The 23982-nt window shown below is 48.5% G+C and overlaps 1 protein-coding gene across 6 annotated transcripts in view; it reads right to left on the reverse strand.

Annotated features, from left to right (window-relative positions):
- The window catches only part of LOC139061257 (calcium-activated chloride channel regulator 1-like), a 323451-nt gene that overhangs the window by 285281 nt on the left and 14188 nt on the right, over positions 1–23982 (reverse strand). The window contains exon 3 of one of the 6 annotated variants that reach the window (XM_070540970.1): positions 8029–8150. The exons of 3 other annotated variants lie outside the window; for them this stretch is intronic. The gene's annotated coding sequence lies outside the window, so the exon portion shown is untranslated. Of the gene's footprint in view, positions 1–8028; positions 8151–11508; positions 11649–14231; positions 14316–23982 lie in introns of those variants that run through there. 2 more of the 6 variants (XM_070540971.1, XM_070540973.1) reach the window with 2 other exon arrangements.

Raw genomic sequence — 23982 nt, forward strand, 5'->3', positions numbered from 1 at the left:
ATTTCCTCGGTGTATGCGATCGTCGTGCCCTTCTTGAACATGCTTGAACTCCTGACTGAAGTTTGTCAGCAACACTTCAGTTTTCCCTCCATGCAGTTGAGCGATCTCTCTTGCGACGCAAATTTCACGGTCGAGCAGTAGACGTTGGTCGCCTTCGATGACGCCTTCTACGTCAGCGGGTGTTTCGGTGCCGACCGAAATGACAATGCTGGAGCGAGGCGGGATGCTCACTTGATCTTCGAACACCCTCAAGGCGTGGTGACTACGAGGGCTCTCCGGCGGTATCGCTTGATCTTCCGACAGCGTTATTGACTTCGACTTCAGGTCGATCATTGCGCCGTGTTGGTTCAGGAAGTCCATGCCGAGAATGACGTCCCGTGAACACTGTTGGAGGATAACGAAGGTGGCAGAGTAAGTCCGGTCATGAACAGTAATTCTTGCCGTGCAGACTCCAGTAGGCGTAATGAGCTGTCCTCCAGCGGTTCGAATTTGGGGGCCTTCCCATGCAGTTTTAACTTTCTTCAAATGGGCGGCGATGTGTCCACTCATTATGGAGTAATCGGCCCCTGAGTCCACTAAGGCGGTAACTGCGTGGCCGTCGAGAAGCACGTCGAGGTCGGTGGTTCTTTGTCTGGCGTTGCAGTTACGTCTTGGCGTCGGATCACGGCTGCGTCGGGTTGAACTAAAGCTGGAACGCTGCGTCGTCAAGTCGTCTTTCGTCGGTGTAGTCTTGGCTTCCTGACTTCGTCGGGACGGCGGCGTCTCATTATTATGTCGTCGAGATGGTCTCTTCGTCGTCTTCTTCGTCGGCGGAGGATCTTCGTCAGTTCGACGAACAGCAACCGCACCTCCATCGGTTGCTGCTTTTAGTTTTCCGGATATGGGCTCGCAGAGCGGCCCCGGGCTGGGCCGGTGTATGGTCGGCGCTGCGGTGACAGGTAGCGGCCTGGTGACGGCGAACGGGACGGTCGTCGAGCACTCCACTGAGTGGCGGCGAGGTAGTCGGCGATATCGCGAGGTCGTTCACCAAGCTGTGGTCGCGGCGCATTAACGGCGAACCCTCGCAGTGCCATTTGCCGGTATGGGCATCGGTGGTAGACGTGACCAGCTTCTCCGCAGTGGTAACAGAGTGGGCGGGGGTCAGGAGCGCGCCAAATGTCCGTCTTCCTCGCATAGCGGCGCTGGGCGACGGGCGGGCATGCTGGCGGCGGTGGACGACGGAATTGTGGCGTTAAAGGTCCCTGGCGCGGTCGTGCAGGGGGGTCTTGGCGGCGGGTAACGGCAGCGTAGGTGATCGCTTCCGGCTGGGGCTGCGGTGATTCAGGTTGCATATCAGGAACTCCAAGGGATCGCTCAAGCCCATCCTTGACGATTTCGGCGATTGAGGCTACTTGAGGCTGCGACCTAGGGTACATCTTCTGCAGCTCTTCCCGTACGATCACTCTGATAGTCTGGGGCAGATCGTCGGTGGCCAGCGATTGAATTCCTGCACAGTTTGTAGAGTTCGCGTGGCGGTTGAATTGCCGGTTCCGCATTTCGAGTGTCTTCTCAATGCCGGTGGCCTCGCGAAGGAAGTCTGCTACGGTCGTCGGTGGGCTTCGTGCCATTGCGCCGAAAAGTTCTTCCTTCACACCACGCATGAGTAGGCGAACTTTCTTCTCCTCGGGCATATCCGGGTCGGCGTGGCGGTACAGACGGCTCATTTCTTCCGTAAAGATGGCAACGTTCTCGTTTAGTAGCTGCACTCGGGCGTCCAGCATAGCTTCGGCCCTTTCCTTGCGCACGACACTTGTAAAGGTGCGCAGGAAGCCGCTACGGAACAGGTCCCACGTAGTCAAGGTGGACTCCCTATTTTCAAACCAGTCACGACCACGTGACAATATGAAAGTATATTCCTTTTGACACACAGCGGTACCCTTGGTAGTTTCTTTACAGGGGTAGAGTTCTCAAAACAAAATAAACAAAAATAATTGGCAGGACAATGAAACCGTTTGGCTAAATGTGCCAAAAATAGACACTAAAAACGAAGCGAAAGCATGCACAATGTGTAGTAGTAGTGTAAACATAGAAGTTCACCCAAGAATGACAGCCTCCTGAAGCAGAGAAATAACAATATTGAAACTAAATACCTTAGTGAAGAGCATGTCGTATCAAACCAAACATATTTACAAAGATAGAGGAAAAAATACGATACTTCTACAGTCTCATTAGATGTATGAACTAAAGGTGAGTTGTGACAGGATTTCAAAGAAAGCTCTAGAAAACCTTTACGCAATTTTCATATATGCCAGTCGAAGTCATTTCATTCTGGTATGACCCGTCGTGGTGACTCCGTGACTATGGTGTTGGGCTGCTGAGAGCACAAGTAAATCCCACCCATGGCGGCCGTATTGCGAAAACACTTGTGTACATATATTTAGGTGCACGTTAAAGAACCCCAGGCGGCCGAAATTTTTGAATTCCTCCACTACGACGAGCCTCATAATCAGGAAGTGGCTTTGGCACGTAAAACCCCATAATTTCATTTTTAATTCTGTATGAATCTTAGAAAATATAACAATAAAATGTGTTTCTGTTGCTGGAATATGCTTGCATTGTGAAAGCACGTGTATGATGTGTTTACATTGTTTCCATAGTTAAAATAAACTTCTGTTGTTTATCTTAAATGCGATGTGGAGTAGCATACGTAAAAAACCTACGAAGAATGTGTTTAGCTCGACTGTATAATCTAGGTAACGATGCACTACAAGTTTTCGGGGAAATTCAAGTACTGATTGCGATTTAAAATGAATCTAACCGCTTTCCCCTGAATCTCTCCAAGCTTGTTGGTACCACAACTTATGAATGGGACCCGCAGTATATTAACGTATTTTAGAATCTGTCCGATATATGTGACGCATGGTAAAAGCTTAGTTTGATGGTCTGCGTAGAGTACCTTTACCTTGAAGAATTTTCTTAATGGCTCCCACCGCTATGTTATCCAGGTGCAGTTTCCAATTGAGATTGAAGGAGATTATACCAGAAAATATTTGTGCTTGCGTGCGTTACCGCACATAACGTTCAATTCGCAAGAGAATGATAAGCTTGTTCTTTTTTTGTTATTGACAATACGATTGAGCAAACCATGAAGCCCGTAGAATGCGCTAGATAATGCAGTGTACTACTGAGTTCAGTTTGATTACTATTGTCTTCGCTTCATTCAGCAAATTTCAATTACCTGTAAGCAGCTCAATATTTGTGTATATTTCTGTTCCGACCATTTGTAAACATCAAAGATAACATCAGTGCTGAGACGGATCCTAGAGATGTGCCGGATTTGACGCTTACCGTACCAAAAACGTGTTCGCTCCATTGCGTCACCTGGTGATGGCTGAATGATTGTCTGCTATTCCACCCATAAACTGGCCTAACTCAAGTTTTGCGAACGTGCTAAATATCTGTTTTCATAGAAAACACGGCAAGCACCCCAGAAAATTCATGAACACCTATTGCAATAGTTCAAAATTGAGAGTTCAATAATCCAGGCAAGATCAGCCAATGTCTGAACATGTTATGTTGCCTCATTGCAAGTAGGCCGCTCCGGAACCAAAGTTCTTTTTTTGGTAGTAGCAGACCATTGTACTCCGAGATCTTTGCAATCGGTTTAAGAACAACCGGTTCGATCGGTTTAAGAGAGCCAGCTAACAAAATATTGATATTGACGCGTGTACTTGTTTTCATTGGGTGACATGTTTCACCGCCTAACAAATATTATCGCACAGCGCAGGTCGCACCTGCATGTATGGGATGTTTCTGCAATGTTATCGATGGTTCCATCCGCTTTCTGGGACCAAACCTTGTGTAATCTGGATGCATGTCTGTGCGACACGAATAATGTAGATCTCCGTGAGAAGGCATGCGGGTCCCGACGATTACTCTGGACTATTCGACGACTGATGTATAAAAGCCGAAGCGCTTGACCCGCTGATCAGATTTTGGACGATCGCTCGGACTGTGTTCGCACTGTCTCCGTTCTTTAAGTGTAGCCTGTTTTTGAGTGCACAAGCTCGCCCGATAAAACGCTAGCTTCGTCATTCCCAATATTGCTGCTTTCGTCATCGTCACTACAAAGTGACATCTGGCGGAGGCGCTTTGCTTTCATGAACCGGACGCCCCTACAAAGACGTGACCCAAGCCCGAACGCGGAAGACAACACTAACTTCAACAAGAACAACCGCGGTAGCCGCAGGCTCCAAGAACAGCCCCCGGAGCACGGACTTTTGCCTGAGACGAGCAGGAAGATTCTTACCAAGTCAACCCCAATGGCAGCCTCAGCGTCCCCCATCGTGCTGCAGCAGCTCAGGGAGCCTCCACTTTCTGCGGTTCAATGTTCGAGGACCCGGAAAGCTGGCTTCAGGCGTATGAGAGTACCGCTACATTTAACAGTTGGAACTGCGACGACAAACTGCGACATATCTTTTTCGCATTGGAAGACGCTGCCAGAACGTGGTTCGAGAACCGAGAAGCCATCTTAATGACTTGGGACCGTTTCCGAAGCGGCCTCCTGCAGACATTCACAAGCGTCGTACGCCGAGAATGAGCCCAAGCGCTATTAGAAACGCTGGTGCAGCTGCCTAATGAGACCACTGCGATCTTCACGGAGGAAATGAGACCTCTATTCTGCCACGGCGACCCGGAAATGTCTGAAGCGAAGAAAGTCCGCCAACTGATGCGGGGTCTGAAGGAGGAGCTTTTCGCCGAAATGGTACGAAGCCCATGGAATACCGTCGAGTAGTTTCTTCGCGAGGCCACCAGCATCGAAAAGACACTTGAGATGTGGAACCGGCAGTTCAACCGCCGCACGAACTCTACAAACTACGCCGGAGTTCAATCACTGGCCACCGATGATCTACGTGAGACTATCAGCGTAGTCGTACGGGAGGAAATGCAGTTCTACACAAGATCGCAGTCTCAAGTGGATTTACTCGCCGAAATCGTCGAAGAAGAGGTTCAGCGATCGCTTGGGGTTCCGGAGGTACAACCACAATCACCAAAACCTCAGTTAGAAGCGATGTCCTACGCCGCCATCGGCTGCCGTCAAGGTCCCCCTCCGCGATGGCACTAGGACCCTGTAACGTTGCAATTCCGTCATCCACCGCCGCTGCCGTCAACATGCCCATCCATCGCCCAACGCAGCTACGCGAGGAAGACGCACATTTGGTGAGCCCCGGACAACCGCCCGCTCTGCTATCGCTGCGGAGAGGCTGGCGATGTGTGCCGCCGATGCCCATACCGCTACTAGTTGGGATTGAGAGGGTTCACCGTCAACGCGCCGCGTCCACAGCTTAGAGAGCGCCCACATGACATCGTCGCGACTCAATGGAGTCCTCGACGACCCTCCCCTTCGCCATCACAAGGCTGCTACTTGTCGCCGCAGCACCGACCACACACTGGCCCATCCCGGGGCCGTTCTACGAACCCATATCCGGAAAACTAAAAGCAGCAACCGATGGAAGTGCGGTTGCTGTTCGTCGAACTGATGAAGATCCTCCGGCGCCGACGAAGACGCCGAAGAGACTATCTCGACGACATAACAACGAAAGGCCGCCATCCCGACGAATTCTGGAAGCAAAGAATACGCCGACGAAAGACGACTTGACGACACCACGTACCAGTCGCAGGTCAACGCGACGCAGCCGTGACCCAACGCCAACACATAACTAACGCAAGACAAAGAATCACCCACCTAGTCGTGCTTCTCGACAGCCACGCAGCCACCGCCTTAGTGCGCACAGGGACCGGTTACTCGATAATGAGGGGACACATCACTGCCCAGTTGAAAAAAGTTAAGACTGCATGAGAAGGCCCTGAAATTCAGACCGTTGGAGGTCACCTCATTACGCAGACTAGAATCTGCACGCCACGAATTGCCGTTCATGACCGGACTTACCATGCCACCTTCGTTATCCTCCAACAGCGTTCATGAGACGTCATTCTCGGCATAATCTTTCCGAATCAGCACGGCGCAATCAACGAGCTGAAGTCGAAATCGATAATGCTGTCGGAAGATCAGGCGATACCAGCGGAGAGCTCTCGTAGTCACCACGCCTTGAGTGTGCTCGAAGGTCAAGTGAGCATCCCCCGCCCCCCCCCCCCCCACCGCGCACCAGCATTAATAGTTCCATCGGCACCGAAACACCCGCTGACGTAGAAAGTGTCATCGAGGGTGACAAACGTCTACTGCTCGACCATGAAATTTGCGTTGCAAGAGGGATCACTCGACTGCAAGGAGGGAAAGCGGAAGTGATGCTACCCAACTTCAGCCATTAGTTCTTTCATGTCAACAAGGGCACGACAATCGCAGCAGACATCGAGAAAATTGCGGAAACCTGCAATGCGTTTGCCCTCTCAGATTCTGCCGCATCTACATCGTCGGCCATTGTTCCCGAACCAAACTTCCACATCAATCCAAGTCTCGCCATGAGGAAGCAGCAACAGCTCAGGACTCTTTTCCGGCAACACAAAGAGTACTTTTCGATGTCATCGATGATTCGGCGAACACCAGTCGCAAAGCATCGCATGGTAACCGAAGAGTGCGATCGACCACTCCGCCAGAGCTCTTACCGAGTTTCAATGCGAAAACATGAAGCTATAAGGCACCAAGTCGAGGAAATGCGGTGCGACGACATCATCCAGCCGTCAAAAAGCCCGTGGGCAGCTCCTATAGTCTTGGTCAAGAAAAAGGATGAAACCTGAAGTTTCCGCGTCGATTATCGTCGTCTGAACAAGTTCACGAAGAAGGACGTATGCCCCCTCCCACAGATAGACAAGGCATTGGTTCGGCTCTGCAACGCTGAAAACTTCTCGTTGATGGACATCAAGTCTAGCTACTGGGAAATAGAAGTCGACGAAAGAGATCGCGAAAAGACCGCCTTCATTTCGCCAGACGGCCTCTACAAGTTCAAGGTTACGCCATTTGGACTGTGCTCGGCGGCTGCAAAGTTCCAGCGGGCGATGGACACGGTTTTAGCAGGATTTAAGTGGCAGACCTGTCTCGTTTACTTGGATGACGTTGTCGTCTTCGTCGGAAATTTCGACGATCACCTTAGGCGGCTTGCGACAGTAGTGGAGGCCATCAAGTTATCAGGGCTCACTCTGAAGCCGGAAAAGTGCCACTTCACTTACGATGAGCTTCCCTTCCTAGGCCACGTAATCAGGAAATCTGGTATCCGCCGCGACCGGCCAAGAACAGCTGCCACCAAAGTTTCCGAACTCCATCGACAAGAGGGCAGTGCGTAGGTTCCTTGGAATGTGTGCATATTATAGGCACTTTGTCAAGGACTTCTCACGCATCGCTGAGCCGCTCGCACATCTAACCATATCTGTTGTCGAGTTTTAAGTGGGAAACGCCTCAGGCCAAAGCATTTCAATAACTCAAAAGACGCATGTAGTTACCGCCGGTACTGGCGCAGATCGACGCGGATGCCGATACCGAAATCCACACGGGCGCCAGTAGCCTAGGCCTCGGTGCCGTCCTAGCTCAGAGGAAAAACGGACTTGAACGGGTGATATAACGGGTGAAAGCGGAAGGCAGTTATTCTACGACTGAGAAGTATTGCCTCGCCATTATTTCGGCTACAGCAAATTCCACTCTTACCCATATGGCAGACGACTGAAAGTCGTCATCGACCATCACGCGTTGTTTAAAGGACCCTTCAGGACTCCACCGCGCTAGCCAATTTAAAGGACGCTTCAGGACGGCTAGCGCGGTGGAGCCTCAGACTGCAATAATATGACATCACTGTAATCTACAAGTTCACATGAAAGCTCTCTGATGCCGACTGCCTATCACGCGCCTCCATTGACCCGCCGCCGCAAGAGGACGAGGATGACGACGCCTTCCTTGGAAGAGTAAGCGCGGAAGACTTCGTTGAACAGCAACGAACGGACCCGGAGCTGACAGGCCTCGTTTCTATTTAGAAGGGAATACCGACCTTGTCCCTAGGTCGCTTAAGCGCGGATTGTCTTTGTTCACGCTTCAAAACTTACTCGTGAAATCTTCTCTCCAGTCCACGCCAACTACCTTCTTGTTGCTGATGCAGCGCTGTGTCCAGAAGCACTGCACGCCCTAGATGACGATCCGACCACTGGACACCTGTTTCTCCCGGACCCTATCGAGGATGCAAAAAAAGGTATTACTAGCCACACCGAACTGCCGACGTCGCCCGTTACGTCAAGACAAGCCGAGACTGTTAGCGACGCAAGACACCACCGACTAGGCCAGCGGGATTACTACAGCCGATCAAAGCCTCCTTGTCGACCTTTTCAGCAGATCGGGATGGACTTGTGTGGACCGTTTCTGATGTCAACATTCGAAAATAAGTGGATTGCCGTGGCGGCGGACTACCTCACCCACTTCGCTGAAACCAATCTCTGCAGAAAGTTAGCGCAGCCGAAGTGGCAAAATTTTTCGTCGAGAGCTTCCTCCTGCGATATGGTGCCCCAAAAGTCCTCATAACCGACAGGGCTAACCCAAGCCATGCTGCAATTTAGCCAGACAAGCCACAGGAGGACAACTGGCTACCACCCACTGACGAATGGTCTCACAACACGGAGGTGCAAGAAACAACACAGTTCACGCCTTTTAAGATGGTTTACGGAACAAACCCGACGACGACGCTCGACGCCATGCTGCCGCACGTCACTGACGAAGGGAATCTTGACGTCGCTAGCTATCTCCAGTGCGCCGACAAAGCCTGGCAGCTCGCCCGCCTACGGACCAAGAACCAGCAGCGTACCGACAGCCTACACTACAACCTCCGACGACATTACGTCGAGTACCAGCCTAGTGACCATATTTGGGTTTGGCCCCCGATACGCCGATGAGGACGGAGTAAGAAACTATTGCGACGCTATTTTGGACCCTACAACGTTTTCAGACCTATTGGCGCACTGGACTATGAGGTCGTGCCAGACGGCATTTCGCATTCACAGCGGCGCCACGCATCATCTGAAGTGATCCACGTGGTGTGTCCTAAACCCTTTTACGCACGCTGAGGAACTTCCTTATTTTGTTGTTTTCTTTACTACGGGTGTTTTTCTTCTTTACTTTCGTTTATTTGCAGCATCGGGTCGATGCTATTTAAGAGGGGGGTATTGACACGTGTACTTGTTTTTACAGGGAGACTCGTTTCACCGCCTAACAAATGTTATCCCACAGCGCAGGACGAGCTTGCATGTATCGGAAGTTTGTGGAAAGTTATCGATGGTTCCATCCACTGTCTGGGACCGAACCTTGTGTAATCCGATTGAATGTGTGCGCGACGCGAATAATGTAGAACTTCGTGGAAGGTACGCGGGTCCCAGCGATTACTCTGGAACATTCGACGACTGATGTATAAAAGCCGACGCACTTGACCAGCTGAAAAGGTTTTCGATGATCGCCCGACTGTGTTCGTCGCTGTTTCCGTTCTTTACGTGTAGCTTGTTTTTGAGGGCACAAGTTCGCCCACTAAAACACTAGTTTGGTTATTCCCAGTGTTGCTGCTTTCCTCACCGTCACTACTACGCGACAATATAGTTGATGGTACGGTCAAATGTATAGTGAAAAGATGTAGGCGACACAATGTCGATAAAAGACATGCCATACAACAACGTGAAATGTTCCATGTGAAGTACAAAAGCAAAAAGTGAAAAATAGTACTAGGACACGTGCGTCAAAGTGAGCTACGTACCACATAATTATCTAACCATATACAGTACTGGGAACTGTGAGATATGTCATTCAGGCAATACATTTCTTAGCTGGGTCAATATTGAAGTCGGCCCATAACACAATGACTACTGAAACGAGGTCACACAAGAAGAGTCGGATGCTACTAGATTTACTTTTATCACACTAAACATTATAAACGATCGCGTAACATCGACCAAAGTAGAGTGCCATCAGCCACCTAATAATGGAAGAAAACATCTGATTCAATACTTCTTGATTTCAGAGAAGCCCGTCAACATACATCTTAAAGGGTTTCACTACTGTCACCATTATGACAAAAGCAGTACTTGCAAATAAATGTAAGAGTCTTCATCATGATCATCATCATCATCATCATCATCATCATCATTTATTGACCTTAAGGACCCTTTTCAGGGTATTACATAAGGGAGGGGGGACAAAAGCATCAAGAAACACTATGGTCATCATTATTCCGGTTCGAGTTAGATCTACATGTTCCTCTGAGACTACAGGCGCGTGTTCTTTCAGTGGAGGGTATATACTAGAAGAATGTGTCAGAAAAGCAATAAGACGGTGCAATTTATGCTACTTTCTTCAGCCCTACAGTGTAGACAGACTAACAATGCCTAGAGCCCAAAAGACGCTTTCTTTTACATACGACTAATTTGTTAACTGAATTTTCGTGCTTCGTCCAAAGAGACCAATTTTTTTGTTCATTTCACTGACCATATTTAAGGCAGCATCACGAAGATTGTGATAACATTGTATGTTGTATATTTTGCGCGTCTGAATTACATAGTTTTCGAAGCACTAAAGAGTATCTTATTGTCTGTGCATGTCAAAGATTCTGGTATAACTATTTGCACTCTCCGAAACTAAGGGGATGCGGGGACAACAAACCCAACGCAAGTGAATTTACGGATAGTTCCACTGCTGACCTGTGATAAGGCTCAAGCCTGGTCGGCCATGGACCTGAGGCAGCAGACGGGAGGCGACTTGAAGAAATAACTACTCAGTTTAATAAAACAAAATCAATGCAGATGCATTAAAAAAGCTTAGTCACACTACACGCAGTAAAGTACAAAGTTTCGCTGAAGGCGTGCTGGTGACAAACCCCAATCTCAGACGCTAAGCACAAAACAAACCCCACCACGGGAAAATTTAAGGCTCACGCAATAATAGAAAAGGCACGCGAGGCCTATCAAAACGCACGTGTCAATAAAAGCGCTAAATACTGCACTAACAGAATGTACGAAACGTAACACACGATGGTAAAAATAAATGAAAGACGAAACACCACTGAAAAAAAAAGAATTCGGCGGAAAGTTGTGAGAGCCGGTTTGAACGCAAGGCTTATGTGTGGCATGCTTGCCGAGATCCCGATTTGAAGAAGTGTCGGGCTGTGGCACCTCGCTGCCATAGATCCTTGTGGTTTGCACTGTCTGTCGGTCTACCGCCGAAGACTTCGGCCTGGGGTTTCAGCCTGGCGACCCCATCTCCAGCTTTTTCTTAGCGCACCACAACGCCACTCCGTCTTTCGAACCGCTCTACCTTCTCACCGTGGCTGCCCCGATCCTCGTCACGCACCGGCGGCCCAAGTGATCCGCAAGTTAGGCGAGTTCAAGAAGAGCGGAGAGCTTCCCTCCCTACCGCCGCATCAGCAGCGAAGTGGCTGTGGCGGGTAAGGTCACCAGGTAGAGGGAAACGCGGCTACGCACTTTGTGACCACTCCGACGACAAGAACATTATTCGCAAAATACTTAAAAATCCACCACACCATCGGGCACGCGCACCTGAAGAAATCCGTGCTCCCTATGGACTCCAAGGTCGGGCGCACAATCACCTCGTCATGTTGATCACGGTTCGTGCAAGCACTCGAACAAATCACTTTGTCCAGTACTTCGCCGCCACGTTCTCAGCCAGGCAGCGTAACCCACCACACAACTCAAGTGCAAAATAAAACAACAACGCCTGAAAAGCAAGCGCTCAAAATCAATGAAATGATCGCCACACAAAATGTGTTCGACTTCCCCTGTAAGCGTATCAGCGAAAATCATGGCACCGCACTACAGTGAAACAGGTACGGGCGCTCGACACACAACATTCATCACATTAAAGAAAATAAGAAAACAGAGATATACATAAAATAAAGGCTATGAAAATAGAACAGTTAACAGACGCCATGCAATATAAAAATTTACGGAGTCTGCGCGCCAAGACTGCTGCATTACGTTGACGCTTGGACGGCACTACCCCCAAGTTCCACGGCCACGATCTATATAAGAAGCTCGTCGTACGCTGATCACTTCAGTGGGTATGTCAGCGGGCCACCGGGCAACACCATGTAAAACCCGTTCCTGCTTTTTGCGCAGGTCAGTAATAATTCTTCCACAGTAAAAACTACCATAAAAATTCAAACAGCGCATAAACGACGGGACCAGAATGAGGAGGAGACAAACATGCGCTGTTTATGTTTATGCGCTGTTTGAATTTTCATTGTTACCATGCAACACCAACTCGCCCAATCCGCTGCCCTTCTGAAAAACTACCAACCGTTGCCTGGTCCTGCTGGCGTGCCCCAAAAGAGCTTGTGCGGTGTACCTGTATGTACAGGATATTTTGGTTTCATTACTGATACTATGTGGTGATGTCGAGATTAATCCCGGGCCAAACACTGAGGAGCTGCTACTGCAACTTCTGGGTGGTCAGAAGAGTATGCAGGAAAGACTGGACGCAATCGAGGCAAAGCTTAAGCGGGTGGAGGAATCAGCAGCAATAGTAAAGGAGGTAGGCACGAGGATCGCTGATATGGAAAGAACAATTAAAACTCTGGAAAGAAAGTTAGTCGACATTGAAGGCAGGAGTAGGAGAAACCACCTAATTGTGTTTGGCATTCCTGAGCGCCGCGACGAAACGTCTACGTCACTTATGGAAGATGTGGTTGATGGCTTGTTCAAAACTACACTAGGCGTACAGGTATCTTCCGTAGAAAGGACACACAGAATTGGCAGGAAGAAAGCAGATAAACAAGACCAGTCATTCTTAAACTTATTGATCACCGTGAAAAAGTGAACGTTCCTCAAAACTGTTTCAAGCTAAAAAAAGAAAAGAACATGCCTGTTGGTGAAGACTTCTCGGCAGCCACGAGGCAAGTAAGAAAATACTTGTGGGACAATACGGCTGATATTAGAAGGGAGCGAGGAAAGGTCAAGTAGGTATACGACAGAGTTCGTAGTGATAATGAAATGTTTCAATGGGACAGTGCCCAAACGAAAATAGTGCCCATCGTTGCACGTTCACTGGTGTCTCAGTTGACATGACCCGACTCTCCTGTTAAAAGCACAATTTGTTGTCTCAACGTGAACCCGCGTAGTGTAATTAACAAAACAGCAGATCTGGAAAATATTGTTATGGTCCATAGCCCACAGATCATAATTGTTACTGAAACTTGATTACAACGAGGCATCGACGATGTCGAAATCACTCCAGCAGGGTGTGGAATTTACCGTAACGACAGAGATTCCCGAGGTGGTGGCGTAGCCGTACTTTTTAAGGAGTGCTTGAATGTGTCCAGACTACCTGACCCTGTTGAAATGGAAAGCGTTGTTGTAAAGGTTGTTCTTGAAGATTTCCATCTTCTAATTGCGGGATTTTATCGCCCTCCGAATTGCTGCCCAGCGTTTTTTTTAAAACCTGAATGCATTTCTATGCGGATATAGGAACCAATCTTATAGCATTTTGTTGGCAGGTGATTTTAACGTTCCAGATGTCGATTGGGATAATGAGTTCCAAAATGCGCGTTCTCCTACGGCGGAGCCCTTTGTTGGCATAGTTCTGCTACACAACTTAATGCAATTAGTGAAACTGCCTACTCGTGTTCACGGTGGAAGTGCGTCAACTTTAGATTTATTCCCTGTAAATGACAAAATTATTCGTATGAATCCAAGCGGGCACATTTTTGAAGGGATTTCAGACCACAAGATAGTTTCCTTTGTCATGGAATTGAAGAAAGTTTCAAAACTGCAACAGACGGAGACTTTTGTGCCCGATTTTTCTCGCGCCAGTGACGTGGATGTACTCGATGCATTGGACAATTCATTCTCTTCCTTTGTTTCCCAATATGAATGCAATGGTATATCCGTTGATATGTTATGACTGCAATTCAAAGATTTAGCGATGCACTGCACGAAATGTTTCATTCCACACAAAAAGGTTGTAAAACGTACTTGCAAGCCATGGATGACTAAAGAAATAGCCAGTGCAGGCCGTAAACTAAAACAAGCAAGGAAACGGTTTCTACAACGACCTTCACCTGAGGGCGCACACCAGTTGCCTGAACTGCAGCTGCTTCTCAAGAATGCTATCAAAAAAAGTAAAGACCATTATCAGAGTGTACGTTTAAAAGAGTTTCTTGTTGCGTCGCCGGCAAAATTTTGGCGTAACTTGTCGCCAAAGAAGCAATCAGTTTCAAACCTTATCATAAATGGCACTGCTGTAACGGATCGAGGGGACGTACCGAATGCACTAAACCTTTACTTCTGTTCCGTGATCACCAGGGATGATGACGTAATTCCACAATTCAATGCTTTTGACGGAATTCCTGCAATAAATAATCTATCTATTAGTGAAGAGGGCTTACTGACACTTCTGCTCAATCTAGATATCAGAAAGTCGCCGGGAATTGACGGCATTCCTGCTTCTTTTCTCTTCCGTTACGCCGAATGGTGCGCAAAGTACTTATGCTTGATATTTGATAAATCATTGTCCTGTGCTGAACTTCCGAACTATTGGAAACATGCTAAAATCACACCGATACCCAAAACCAGCAACCGGTCTCTTGCCTCTTCCTACAGGCCTATTTCCTTATTATGTACATGTGCGAAGGTACTCGAGCACATTATCTTCGCGCATATTTCCACTTTTGCTGAGGAAAACTGCATTATTGATAGCCGACAGCATGGGTTCCATCACAAACATTCCACGGTAACAGAGTTACTAGAGATTGCCCATGACCTCGCAGCAGCATTAGATAGGGGCAGTCAAATAGACATGATATTTCTGGATTTTGAGAAAGCTTTCGATAGAGTGTGCCACCAAAAACTGCTTTTGAAACATAAACCTATCCTGAAAAATTATACATTGCTCGCATGGATAGCGCCATACTTATTATTCAGGCATCAAACAGTACATATTGATGGAATCAGTTCGGACCCTGCCCCTGTAGAGTTCGGTGTTCCTCAGGGCTCCGTCCTGGGACCATTACTTTTCTTGGTATTTGTAAATGATATTGCAGCCAATATATCAGTTAAATACATAAGTTTGCCGATGATTGTATACTTTACCATGAGATTTTGTGCAACGACGATCAAGAATTATTAAATATGTCTCTACGTAAAATTCAAGCCTGGTGCTCAACTTGGCAAATGTGCATTAATTATAAAAAAAACAGTAGCTATGACTGTGACACGTAAAGTTAATCCTTTGAAGTTCCGCTACACCATCGATAACAACGCCTTGTCTCAGGTTACAAAATACAAATACTTAGGAGTCATAATTACATCAGATTTGAAATGGAATGACCACATAACGTACACCGTAAATAAGGCAATGAAACAACTTCGATATTGAAGAAGAACCCTTAGTAAATCCTCCCCAGAAATTACACTACTCGCGTACAAAACTTTCATTAGATCAATTCTAGAATATGCAGCAAGTGTTTGGGATCCACACACAAAGTGCAATATTACCAAACTTGAAAATGTTCAACGCAAATGCGCCAGGTTCATATATAATTGTTATAATTGGAAAAAATCCCCATCAGCCCTTTTGCAAACAGCCAATTTAGAGACCCTACAGGTAAGACGACACCAGGACAAACTAAAAATGTTTTACTTAATTTACCATAACCAACTTGAAATAAATAAAAATGCATATTTTCATTCAATTACCCAGCGACAAACCCGTTCTTTCCATTCAAAGAAGGTGAGAGAGTTCTTGTGCAGAACAAATATGTTCAAAGCCTCATTTTTCCCGAGGACAATTAGCACATGGAATAACCTACCTGCCAATGTGATTGAGTGTTCGACGGTGTCTTCTTTCTTAAGTGCATTCCACAATAGCTAACGATACTTCACATTGTCGTGGCATATTGTTTGTACTCCGCTTTGCATAGCTTATGTGGGTTCTTCTCATGCCGTACTTGCTCGACCAAATGTACATTGTATTCCTACATGCTGTATTGTTATGTACCCCACTTCTGCCTAAAGCCTGACATCCAGGCTGGCAGTATGTAATAAATAAAATAAAAACAAAAATATCAAATCACCGCCGGCTGCCCTTCTGAATATCAGGTTCTCTCCAATCGTTCTCCCTGGGGTCGCATTCCTGTTGTCCCTCGAATGGTCGCGATGCAACGGAAGCAAAACACAATCCCCATTCGCAGTGGCATGACATTTAGGGCCCCGACCGCCTATTTTTGGCTCTTTGATTAGGGAACATTGACCTTTGTCCAGTGTCCGCCCATGCGCAGCGCATGACCACCTACGTCCTCTGAAGCGCGCAGCTCAGTAGCATGTGCCAAAGATATGCTCATGATATGGAATGCGCCGTCCTTCGTAGTGACGAGCGATGCACCGGGACAGCCTAATTCTGTCGACGCCTCTGCCGTCATGAACTGTGTCGTTCTGATTCATGGTCTGTTCCAGGTCACCACCTCTCGGTCTGCCATGTCGGCACAATTTGCCTGGTTGTCCTTCTGGCGTTTTTCGTGGCCAACCTCTAACCATCATAACCCAATACACCGCCTGATTACAGACGCACCGGCCCCTCGTTCGCTTTGAATGCCCGGGCACCCAAGGGCTCAGGCAAAAGCGATGATTTGTGTTGGACACAAGCCTTAGCAAGGCTCACTCCTGCGAGACGAGGTTTCGCCGATGCTGCGTGCGATCTCGGCAGGCCCTCTGAGGATCCAATATTCTCGACACGCTCGCCCTGCGCGCGCCGTCGCGCAACATCCTTTTCGAACTCGAGGACGTGACGGGAAGGTTCTGCCTTAACACCCTCGTCTTTCTGGCGCTCTCGAGCCTCCTCGCGACAAGACGCATCCCCGCTGCGGGTCTTGTTTCAAACGCGGGTCCTTTTCACTCTGTCACAGCTCTCGCTCGTTCCTTCGCTAGTGACAATCCGCCTCTTCTTCGGTGCCATATTTCGCGCAATTTAAGAACTCTCGCAGCGCTGGCACTTTAAGTCCCCCATCACATTATTCGCATGGCAGGGGACGTCACAAGCCAAAGTACCGATCGCGGAGCGGAGCAAGGGCGGGGATTCTGCGACCGGATGAGCAAGTGCTTCTACGCCCGTATGACCACGTTATGTGTAACTTCCATATTTACGTTCAGCCACAGCGCACGCGCCCGCAGCTTCTCGGGCTTCGACTCGGCCTCACTGACAGTTCCAGCTTGACATGTTTAAATTATGCGCAAGAAAAGTGTAAAAATAACCCGCCGCGGTTGCTCAGTCGCTATGGTGTAATGCCCCGTTCACACTGAGACATTCGGCGTCTGGAGCGGCGCCCAGTTCGGCGGAACCCAGTTCGGCGGCGGCGAGATCCGCCGGAAAAGCCCCTTCCGCGCCGATCGCTCCCGTACCGATTTTTGCGGCAGCTGCCGCCGGATTGCCTCGCCGCCGCGCGGCGCTGACCAATCGGGGAGCGCGAAACAGAACTTCCAAAGATGGCGGCCGAGTCTCACGTCATGTCGCAGTCGTCGCAGTCATCGAAGTTCGCCGCGACATCCACATCCGAAATGCTGATCGAACTGGTGCGCAACCACCCAGTCCTCTACGAAAAGCGCCACTTGAAGCACAAAGACAACGTGCAGAAGGACGACTTGTGGCACAACATCGGTCGCGAGATTGGTGGGCGAACCCAGCAACGCCGCTGCCGCCGTCTCTTCGGCGAATGCTTCTGCGCGTCATGCATCGCCAGAAAGGTGCTTGCCAACAGGCCGAGCAGTACTGACTCTTCTTGCTCGGGGTTCATCATTGTCTTTCCAAGCAATGGTGGAGACGCGCAACATAAACACACGAAATCGACGCGAGCGGAGACAACTGTTGCGCAATTTCGAGCCGCGCGAACATCCGGGACATCCCACGCTTGATTGGAGGTTAGCATTTTATGGGGCAGATGGCGCTGTATGTCTTTCCGGCGGCGCGGTCCGCAAGCAGTGTGAACTACGCGATTTTCGGCGGCAGGAGAATTCCATTCGCTGTAGACGCCGGATTCCTCAGTGTGAACGTACCATTAGGCTGCTGAGCAAGAGGTCGCGGGATCGAATCCCGGCCACGGCGGCCGCATTTCGATGGGGGCGAAATGCGAAAACACCCGTGTACTTAGATTTAGGTGCACGTTAGAGAACCCCAGGTAGTCGAAATTTCCGGAGTCCTCCACTACGGCGTGCCTCATAATCAGAAAGTGGTTTTGGCACGTAAAACCCCATAATTTTTTAAAAGTGTAAAAATACTCATCTAGAGAGTGTCGGGCAAGAAGATAATTTTTCCAATGATATTCATTGAGATTACCAGAAATATTCAAACTGTTAGACAGAGATGAATGAGGAGTGACGATCTATTGCTAATATCTCAAGAGTCTTCAGCTCGCCAATCACATTGTTTCGTTAAGCAACGCTAGGGACGCACTGGAACAATTCATTCAGTGCCTTAAATGAGAAAGTGCAAGAGCAGGTTGAAGAATAAAATGCAGAATTCAGAGGTAATGTGGAATATCCTGTCAACCAAACAAAAATTCATGATCGGCGTTCAGCCTCCGGAGGATGTACAGGAATAAGGTCTATAATGTCAGTTACGGACAGGTAGCTTCGACAATGAGATGCAACTTTACATAATGAAAATAGGGCGGAGCACATACAGCTCGCGCTACTAAATCGTGGCTGGACGCTAACCGCTGTCGTTGAAAAAAAAGTGTGCAATCATTCAGTTTCTTTAGTATTATCATCTGAGGCAGAAACTTGTAGGTTAACAACGTAGCGTGAAAATAGCGATCACTAAAGGAACCGATGAAACAAAATATGTTACGCCTAACTCTAAGAGAGAGGAACAGGTCGGTGTGGATCACAGAGCAAAACGGAGTAGCGGTAGTTGAAATTAACGAGAAAAGTTGACGCCTGGCTGGCCGAGTAATTCGTAGGGCGAGAAGTGTTGGGGCAAAAAGAGCGCTGTTGTGATGGCATAAAATTGAGTGGGGTAATGAAATAAGGAAATTTTCAGCAATACGATGGAATTAGCTAGCGCAGATCAAGGGTAATTAGAGGTCGGAAGGAGAGCCTTCCATCCTGCAGTTAGTACAAATATTTGCTGATGACGCTTTTCAGCACCCGTAATTCGTCCGAAAATTTAACTGAGTGTTGCTGTTGAGTCGTAGCTCGCTTCGTTCTGCAAGGACACTTTTGCAGTTTTACAGAATGGGGTCGGGCGCTGCTTGCATATCACCAACCCAACGTTCGCATCGTACCAAATTTGCTGCGACTGCTCCGAACAAAGTGCGTCAGTCTGACAAGATCAACCACTTGAACCGATTTCATCCCAACCTTCTAGAATGTTGAACCTCCATGTGCTTCCTGTAACTTGGTGTGCAGCACTCTGACGTGCACCTGAATGGGCGTTCTTACTCGGCTGGTTTATTTGTGGAAGCGTTAGTGCTGATCATTGTGATGATGTTGACTGAATAGCCTTGACTTCTATGAGATTCCACTTGTACTATAACAGGCAGGTAGTTAGCGATTCCAAGCGCTGACATCAACAACACATTACTTATTATCGGTTTCCAAAATTGATTTGAACGCGCCTTTGTGCATTTGACCAATGTCGGAATGTGGCCGGCTACGGAGGCAGAACAAGCTTTTCACCTTCTGCGAGGTGTCATCGTGTTTTAACATCATGAAAAAAACCAAGAAGAAGCATTAAAGGCAGTTACAATGTTAAACTTTTAGGGGCAGCGAAACTTACGTAGTGAAGTTTTCTGTCATATTTTGGGAGTGTGGGTAACCTTAGCTTTTTTTGCATTTTGCAGGCCTTAGAAAATTCGATAAGGTTGCAGTTCCTGCCTCCGAAACTGCGCTAATCAGTTTCCCTCAGCAGTACGTGGCCGACGACGCTTAGAAGACCGCGACCATCGACGTGGAGGAGGACAATTGTGACTGTGCGAACGGCGGTCGCGATCGAAAGGGCTCTGCGGTGAGTTAGCGGCATCTTGGCAGCGTATATCGGCGGTATGTTGTGGCGCGTAGGGAAACTGGTCCAAGGCGTCAGGGTGCGAGGACATGTTACGACGACATATGCGCGCAACGTGGCAAGCAATGCCACAGGCAAAGCAAATAGCCCTGTTTTCTGGCGTGCGCCACGTGTCGGCTCAATGAAGAAGCTAGGGTGAATGCCATGGAACGGGAACCCGGTGCGTTGGTGGTGGGACGGAATATAACGGTGGGGGTGGCCGTGCGGAACGGGGTGAGTGCGTCAGATATTTGGGCATAGATCGCTTGTTGCACGGCCGGAGTCAGTGTTGGGGCAGGCTCCTGGCTGTGAGGAGCAGCGACAGCTGGCGGGCCACTTCCTCGCAAATGAAATCCTTGAGCTGAAGGACGAGAGCAGAAGGATTGGTATGGCCAGCGGCAAGTGGAATGGCCGAGACCGAGTCAGCTTGTGGGGCGTTTTGGCGGTCGATGTTACGTTGGCGGCACAATTCGTCGCAACTGTGACACAGGTTGAAGAGTACGGCGACGCTTCTTGCACTCATGGCCAGCACCTTTTGAAACGCGTCGTCCTCAATGCCCTTCAGAATACGGTTGGTCTTCTGGTCCTCCGCCATCGTTGGATTAACACGGCCACAGAGATCCAAGACATCAATTTAACTGGAGAAAGTCGCGCCCAGTTGCTGTGCTCGCTGGCGTAGACGCTGTTCGGTGCGTAGCTTGCGGACAGTGGGGCGGTCAAACACTTCGGCGAGATGAGTCTTGAGTGAGGACCAACTAGAAATGTCAGATTCGTGATTCTCAAACCATATATTTGCGATGTCAGAAAGGTAAAACATGACATTGTTCAGTTTACACTTGTCGTTCCACTTATTTTGAGCGCTTACACATTCATAGGAGCACAGCAAATCTTCGACGTCACATGCTGCGGTCCCGGGAAAGATGGTCGGGTCGCACTAAAGGAGAACGCCGGCGCAATTGACAGGGGCAGTCAGGGGTACAGTCGGTGCGTTGGTCGCGTCAATCATGGTGACGGTGTGCTACGTACGATTGCGGAGCTCCACGTTGATTTGAGTGATTTCAGCCATCTCCATCAAATGTAATGATTTTCATTTAATGGTAGAAGCAGCAGATAAACAGCAGCCTAGTAGCAGCGAACAGCCCAAGCTCTCCTGCAAATCACAGCGCGGGTCGTCGTCGTTGTCTCCGAGCTTCAATCAGAAACACGACGCGCGTCTGCTTCATTACAGTTGGTACTTCTACTGCGACAGCGGCACAGTGCCTAATTCAACGATAATGCGTAAGTGGGGTGGCGTCCGTGATGAAATATCGTAAACAAAAACGAGCAAATAAACCCATCCTACTATCGCAGCGTGTGACAACTCGTTTATAATGCTTGTGGTGCCTTACAACGACCGGCGTATTTTGCCTAAAGTCTCCTAAAAAGAATTTCCGCTTACCGGTGCAATGTTCTAGCCCAAATTTAGCAAGATATCGTATTTTTAGTATACGGGTTCCACGGCGAGCTTGGCAGAGGGAGTTGTGTTGTTTCAACAAAAAAGAGCGAAGTCACCTTCGTTCATGGGAATGTTAATTTCTGCCGCACTGGCACAAGCATAAGCTTGTGTTTCCCCTGGCGGCACACAATTTTACGATTTTGCCGGCGCGGCAGCAGCTTGTATCTCCGTAACGAAGACAGCTTTCCATATTTTACAGCGAAGCTGTATATGGCTAGGTTCTGGGAAAAATTGCATGCATCTACCATGCCATGTAGATCGATAATTTTTCCGCGTACGTGAGCCGATCTCCAAAATATTGCAATAGCGGGCCAAAACGCGGCGGAAGTAAGGCAGGTTTGAAGCATTCTGCCAGCTTTCAAAGATAAATTTAATATCTTCGGTCCAATATTAAGCTGGTAAGAATGGATACTACACTTTTACCCGCGCCGGCAGTGTCTACGTTCGCACCGTCCTCCCTTTTTGGCATTTTAAGCGCTGGACTGTCTCCTTCCCTTTCCTTCCGCTCAACCGTGGTGGCAGTCCCGTACTTGTGCTGCCCGCCAGGATCGCGAGGCGGAAAGAAATGCGAGCCGTCCATGTGGCGCCGACGCTGGAAACTTCGAACATTTCACCGTAGCGACGGACAGGTTTCAGATGGGGTTTGTGGGGAGCCAATTTCGTGTTGCCTGTCTTGTATGTCACCGCTTGTGCTTTTCGAGTGACCTCATAGCCATTCCTCAACTGTAGGACGTCGACTAACCCACGATCGCATGGGCTACGGTGAAGTAATTGGTACCATTGGATTGCGGTGAGGTGTGCGTGTGTTCTACAAGCAGGGATTCGCTCGCAAAAGGTATCGTGCCGTGTTTTGCAACAATGCATGAATATGTATAACCCGCAGTCCCGCATCATCCGCCATCGCTCAACATTGTGGACAAGGGCATGGGCGTGCCTTGCCTTCTATTTATGGGCATACGGAATTTGTCGCACGGCAGTGGAGAGTCTGCCATTGAGGGACCCACATACAAAGCTTCGCTGGGGATCCTCCTTTACAGCGTGCTAACGCAGATTTTTTTCTTTAAAATCGTGCAGTTAACTCTGCCAAGTGCTATAGTGAACGAGGTATAGTTCAAAATGTGATACTTCTGCAAAACCTGAGAAATAACAGTGCAGCTGTAAGGTCTAAATTATTATTTTCGAATACTTTGGGTGAAATATGCACGTGTCTGTACGTATTGTTTTTCAGACTGAAACATATTTTATAAGAAACTGCTTTATTCCAGCCGGGCTCGTGCTGATACAACAAATATGAAGCTGTGCAGATAATGGTGATATATACAAGGGAAGAAGATGTGCACTGGATGGTGATATGTAGAGATGATGATGAGTCACCCATGTGTTTCGCTCACACTATTTCCCTCTCGATGTGGAAGCAGTCGCCTTACCGCGTGGGGATAACATGAAATGCGTCCACTATATGCCTTTAAATGAGAGGCCTGAACTTTCTCTGCCCTAGGCAACTATGATCGGACGGCGTTTTGTGTATAGTGTCTGAGGCGCTAATACTTTCAGTAAGGATAGAAGAGAGGAAGACCTTGCAGTGGTTTCTGAGGAGAACGCGAGGGACTCCATGGCGTAAAAAACTTGCGTAGAAAGAAATTGGCAACCTCAACCGCAGTCCCCGAATGTAGAGAGGCTATTTCCGCGTAACGTGTTAAATGGTCAACGGCTGTCACAATACAACGATTGCCATTTAAAAGTTTGGGAAGATGGCTGGTCAGATCTATTCCAAGGACTACGAAAGACGAAGCGGTAGAAAGAACAGGTTGTAAAAAAACAGAGGGAGCTGTTGGTCATTCGCGTTTTGACAATGAACGCAGAATGCGACGTACCTGCGGACGGCTGAAAAGAGGCCAGGCGAAGAGTAGCGACTTCGTACTCTGTCGTATGCCTTGTGGTAGCCTAGATGACCGGCCTTCAGATGATCGCGAAAGGCTTCTAGCACCTCTGGTCGAGGACAACGCGGTATGATCCGTACCCATTCGTTGCCATCCACGTTATAAATGTAGCGATGTAAGGCACCACGGTGTTGCTTGAATTGGTTATGTTGTCGACGAAGTCGGGCGTTCGGAAGTGAAGTAGAACCTTCCAGGGGCTCGAATATAGCTCCACATTATGGGCGATACGTTGGTGGCATAGAAGAACAAATGGGCTCTCTGGTTTTAGCTAATCCAACGTTCTGATGGGCAAAGCCCTGAAAGAGAACTCGGGATGTACGCTAGTACGAAGACGTGATGCTGAGGCGCCATGGTTCGGCAGAGGACACCGAGATAGAGCACTAGCGTCTGGGCGCTTCTTTAAAACCATGGGTGCTACAACGTGAAGATATTCCAAACTTTTCTATTCCAATTCTGCAATCAGCCCTCCGCCGCTGGTCAAGAACTTTTTTGGTTCAGCCCCATTTCGCCTGTCTGTCACGCCATGTCACAAAAACCGCGATAGCTCG

The sequence above is a fragment of the Dermacentor albipictus genome, chromosome 6 (genome assembly GCF_038994185.2).
Source record: "Dermacentor albipictus isolate Rhodes 1998 colony chromosome 6, USDA_Dalb.pri_finalv2, whole genome shotgun sequence".
Taxonomy (NCBI): Eukaryota; Metazoa; Arthropoda; class Arachnida; order Ixodida; family Ixodidae; genus Dermacentor; species Dermacentor albipictus.